Below are 6,114 nucleotides of genomic sequence, written 5' to 3' on the forward strand. Positions count from 1 at the left end.
AAAATTGTCAAATCCTCACTCTTCACACATAGAAACTGTATAAAAAACCCCCTTTTGTATTAATATGTAAAAAGAGCTTTTCACTTTTACCACTTTTGGATTGGTTTTGCATAAATAAAATCTATTAAAAAAGTGTTTGGTGTGTTTCATGTCGACTGGCATAAGTTGAATACCTTCTTGTATTCAATAATAGAACAGAATTTATTACCAGGTAGCAATTAAAGTTATGTATTTTTTAGTTTATAACTTAGCCCACAGTTAAAAATATGGGAAGATTAGAGTTGTCTTCATGCAAAAAACCATTGGAATACATGACTTCACAAAGGGCATGGGTATAGAAGGAGTTTAGGGAATCCAGGGGCAGAGCCAGTATATTTCCTGTCAAGTTCAAGTACAAATCTTGAGTAGGCTCAAGTAATTTCTTTGTGTTTGGATGAGTGATTAGTGGTTGGATTTTGTCTGTGTTGTTGGGTTTTATGTGTTAGTGTGTTGTGGGGTTTTTTTTGGGTGGTGGTAAAAGCACTGTCCTTTATAATTTTCTTAAGTGCCAAAGTGCCAGTGTCCTCTCAGTGAATTGGTGTCACCTGTGGTTGGTTAGAGCCTTCCTGCTGCATTTTTTACTTAAGTGAGGCAATTGGGTAGTTGTCTAAAATACATCAGTGTCTGAACAAATAATAGACAAACACACAGTTTGCTTCTAAACCTTGGACTGACTGAAAAGCTCAAGAATTTTGCCTGTACAGAAGCAAAATTTCTTCATATTTATCATGGATCTACAGACAGTTGATGGATTACGTTGGGAACTGTCAGACAAGTCTAAGTGGAGTCTATAGCTCTTAGCTACTTAAGATCTTAATGAAATTAATTGCTGGCTGTCCTGATCTTTCTGCTCAAGCTGAAAAAAAAAGATGACAGTGGTGACTGATAGTGAGACAGTGATACCTTGCTCTCCTCTCCACTGGCACTGTAACAAGTTGGTAGACAACTGGGCTCAGGCTTGTGTATCTGGAGCTGCCTGTGCTGGCCCTGGTGGGATGGAGTGCTTGTCCAGCTGAGCAGTGCTGGGGACTCTGGTTTGGATTCATGGCTGGAATGCTGCTGATAAGGCAGCTGTGCTTTGGTGCTTGCTGGGCAGTGCTTGCACACTGCAGGGAAGGAGACACAGCTGGGACAGCCCAACTGACCAAAGGAATATTCCTTTAGGCCATGCTCAGCAATGAAATGGGTGGAGGAAGGTGAAGAGAGCCTTTTGAGGTGGCCATTGTTTGGATGGTGGCAGGGCACTGACCTGTGTCAGGGAGGGGGCAAGTGGTTTCATTCCCTCACCCACTTCTGAAACTCCTCCAGCTGTGCCCAGGAGATTTTCTTCCTGTTCTCTCCCCCACCCTGCTGGGGAAGTGCAAGTGGCAGCACATGATAAGCATTAAACACTGAATTCAGAGGTGGCTTATGGTCAGGCTCTACATATTTTTTTGCAATCATTCTGACACACACACAGCTCTTGAAAAGCAGGAAACGAAGATGTCAATGGCCCAGCTTTCTGGACAAACAGAAATCCTTCCCTGAGAGCATGGTGGTGGCTCCTCCTGGTGCAGATAGAGCAGTGCTCTGTGACATGACCTCTCCCTGCTGCTGTCCTCTTCAGTGCTCACTTCAAGGAGACCTCCTGGCTGCTTGGGACCAACATGTAGAGCACAGCTCATCCCTAGAATTGGTGATTCCAGCTTTGTGTGTGAAACATGTTTGGGGTTGTTCACTAGTCTTTTACTGCCTCACTAACTGAATGGGAGAGGGAAAGTGGAGTGTAGCAACTACATTGCTCTTCTCCTTGCTTCTTTTATGCTACTTTTTCTTAATTCCCTGTCTGCTGTTACCAGGGCACTCCTCTGCTTTGTAGTCACTGGGTCACCAGGCATGGACTTGTCTCTCCACACCTTTTTCAATAATGGTTCCTATTAATTTGATGCAGGTAGGTAAAAAAAGCTTAAATATTCCTCTGGAATGCTGACATGCTGTTGGAGGTCAGCAAGCAGGTGACAAGTGGACAGGATGTGCTAAATAGCATGAAAGGTCAAACTGCCAAAGGACTCCTTGGCCACTGCTTTACTGACTGTGCTTTGGTCCTGCTGGTGTTCTGGGTGTACAAACACTAAAATGCCATGCACAGGAAATGGAAATTAATGCATTCTCTAAATATGTGTTTGGTTTGGCAAGCCCCCTGCCACGGGCAGGGACACCTTCCACTTCCAGGTTGCTCCAAGCCCCATCCAGGCTGTCCTTGAACACTTCCACAGATGGGGCTTCAAGATAAGGCATCCACAGCTTCTCTGGGCAACCTGTTCCTGTACCTCACTGCCTCCACAGTAAAGAAATTTATTCCTAATATCTAATCTAAATCTACCTTTTGGGGTTTAAACTCATTACCCATTATCATTCCCTCTGCTTGTGAAAAGTCCCTCTTTGACACTGACTGAAAAATTTGCCACTGTTCTTGATTTTCTCTACTGAAACACTAAGAGCTCAGATCTGCATCTGTAGGGATCAGTGACTGGTGGTACCTTGGATGTCCCACAAAGCCCTACCTCCCTCTAGAGCACAGAGGAGCAGCCACCTGGGGACTAGAGAAACACTCAGTGCCTGCTCTCTTACAGCTGAAAGGATGGGATAATTAACAAGGGAGCAAAATGAGAACATAATTTCATTAACTATACCTGCATTTCAAAGTGCAGCAGTAAATCCAACCTCTTCATTGCTTTCTTTTCCCCAAGTCTGGATTGTCGTTCTCCAAACCTGTGCTCACGCAGCTTTCTTCAGCAGCAGCAACCTCACCAATCTTTTTTAGGCAGCTCTAAGCCCAGTCCTGCAGCCAGTATTGAGTTAGGAAAGTCTACATCTTATTAGCTAAAAGTGTTTTGTTACAGAGAATGCTGGGCTGGGACAAATATGGTTTTTAATTTGCAAGTAGTTTTTTTAAAACATGCCTGAGTAGCATGTTTGTGAAATGTGGGAAGATAATATTGAACTTGCTTTAGCTGAATGCTGTAAGATTTTGATTTTAAAAGCTGCTGCCTCCCACAGGACCTAGGTAACTGCTTATGCACTGCTGTTTGGTAGTAGTAAATATAATGGAAGCTGAAGTTTAAAAAAAAAGAAAAGTAATAGAACAGTCAACCTGAACAATGGCTCCAGCAAGATACTTCTTTATTGCATTAGACAAGAGTTTCTTTAGGTGTACTTAGGAAGTACACTTATGTGTTATTCCTGCAGATTCATACGTGCTGAGCTTTCCATCCCTTGGCCTTTTTTTTCAAAGGAACTGTGTACAGTTTTGAGACTTACCTTTTTTGTATTGGCTGTTCCCAGAAGGGCAGGTATAACAAAAACTAGGATGGGTCATCTAAAGTGAAAACTACCAATTTAGAGTGACTTCCTCATTCTCAACACCTATGTATTTGAGGTAATTTCCCAGTATTTTTTCTCTCCGAGGTTTTCAGCCTACATCAAAGAATCTAAATCCTCTCCTCTTTGTATTAAAATGCAGCATGAATGACAGTGAAACTATAAACTGTATTTTAAAGCAGCTGTTTTATTTCAACAGACATGTTTTCTGGAAGTTGAATGATAAAAATCTCCAGCCAGGCTCATCAGACCACACCAGTACTTCTGGAGAGCAGCAGCTGTGGCAGTGGTCTTTTATTGCTAATAAAGCCAAGTACCACTGCTATTCTGCATCACAAATTTTTGTTCCCCCTCTTCCCTAAGAATGGGATGGTTTGCATCACCAACTCCTCTGAAGATAAACTTAACAGAAGTATTTGTGAGGAGCTGCAAGGCATTAAGTGTAACTGATGCTGCAATATTTAGGAAGACTGATACCTATGTAACAACAAACCTGAGTGTGTGTAACATTCCTGCATTTTGCTTCAGTGTGGCAAAAAGCAAGTTTGGCGTTTTCCTTTACTGTGTAAGAAAAATTGTATTTGCTTTTATTGTAAAATGCAAAACCCTTGAGAACCTTAACTGTGTGATAACAGGTAATTTTTGCTATGTAGCACACAGTTTATGCTATTATCCACACTATACTTTATTGTCTTCCATGTGTAAGCAATGCCTCTTCACTTCAGCACTGAAACAGCTGAAGAAAGCTGTGTAAACTCTCTACAGGGAACAAGTATTAAAGTCAAACACCCAGTCTGACCTGTGGTTTATGGCCACTGAGATGTTTGGTGGGGTAGATTCTTCATAATTCTTTCAACATCAGCTTCTGTCTTGTGAATTTCAAACCCAAAGCTTCTCCAAGTTCAAGCAGAATCAAACATGGATAACAATGTTTTGAGAGTTCAACTATTCTTCCCCTTTAAAAGGCAATGGATGGCTCTTTTAAAACATCAACAGTGCATAAAATCCATATTCTGGAGAAAAGGATTAGGAAAAAAGTCAGTAACCACCCAGTAGGAAACAGCAGATGCACAATGCCAGCAAAAGCTTTGAGGAAAAGGATTTATAAAACAGGCAGCATGACCAAGATCAAATGGTTTTATATAAATACAGGCATAAAGGGCAGAAACCAACCAAACAACTCCAACAAATTACATGGATTAAATATCAGTATCATCATGGACTTGGCAGAACTGAGGTAGTTATTTGGATGCTTAACATCAGGACATAAATCTGGTGGAAGTGATAGTGAACTACATCAATAGGGACTATTTGTCACATGGCTGTCTTCAGATACATTTTAAAAATTAGTGACTTAAATTCATTTTCTCAGCTTGAAATATCACAAGATATAACAGGGTATTTCAATTTGGAAAGGCTCTAAGAGGTTACTTTCTTGAAGTGGAGCTGTAGGAGCAGTGTTCTTGGCACAGTCTGGAATTACACAAAGGCCTGCTTCAAGTGTCCCAGTCCATGAGACAAGTACAGCCCAGACCCCTGTTTCAACAAGAAATCCAAACCAACATGCAACCCCAAAGCAAAAAGATAACAAACAGTTTTAAAGGAAATTGAAATAAAGTCTTCAGGCACAACAGTATTCTTAAATTACTTAAAAGTTCAGGCTCGATGGGTGCCAGAGTCAGCAAGGTCTGTAAAAGCTAACACAGTCAGATGAGGCTGAGTTAGGCTGTTAGAATGAAATACAATCTTCCTTCAAGAAGAAATAGCTAAACAAGAAGAAAAAGGTGGAATTATCAAAATTTAAATATAAAACTTAACCCGCAACCAAACCAAAAGGAACAAGAAGTATCTGTGAGGAGTAACTTTGTAAAGGCCTAAACCCAAGTATCTCTGACTACATCAAACACACACGTGCCTGAGGGGCTCAGGATGCAGCTGGTGAAAAAGGTTCTCCCCTCAGACCTACTCTTCACTAGACAAGTACAGCTCAAATGTGTGTGTACATGTTTGCACGTGCATCAGCAGGAGAGACTTAGCGCTTGATTAAAAAAAAGCAAAAAGCCAAAATCCCCAGATATTAACTGTGACCAAATTTCCCTCTAGCAAAAGCTTGCAAATCTGACCCGTTTTTATAAGGAACTTGGGAAGGCTGGGAAGATCCAAGGAAATAGTACCAGATTTGACCTCTGTACCAGCCAGCATGCACTGGAAGAAAGGAGGGAAGGAGGTGTTTACACAGCAGCAGAAGCAGCACTTTTGAGGAGACAAGTCTGAGATACAAAGGAATACTTTGAAGCACAAGGAGAACAACTAAGACCGGACAGTGTGGCTGGATTTCAAAATACTTGGCACAGCTCTAGAAAAGGCTCAGGGCTAGGACCCCTGTTGCTCACTTTTTATACAACAGTATTGTCAAACAAGTTAATTTTTTTAAAATTAAAAAATTAATACTATCTTCAAAGAGTCAGAGAGCACATCAAGTATTGTTGTTGTAGAGCAATTCCAAATGCTACCTAGCAAAAACTGACACAAAGGAAAACTGAACTCAAAACCAGCTCCAAAGCAAAACCCAGTTTAGGGGAGTTGCCAAATGTTAGAGTATATACCAAAAAAGGCAAATAGAACACTTTTCAGTATTAGGAAACTGGGAGGGCGTGTACATTAGGAACAAATGACCCCACAGAGTATGACAGAATGTGGAGCACTTGATGAACT

The sequence above is a fragment of the Passer montanus genome, unplaced genomic scaffold (genome assembly GCF_014805655.1).
Source record: "Passer montanus isolate IOZ18808 unplaced genomic scaffold, ASM1480565v1 scaffold3, whole genome shotgun sequence".
Classification (NCBI taxonomy): domain Eukaryota; kingdom Metazoa; phylum Chordata; class Aves; order Passeriformes; family Passeridae; genus Passer; species Passer montanus.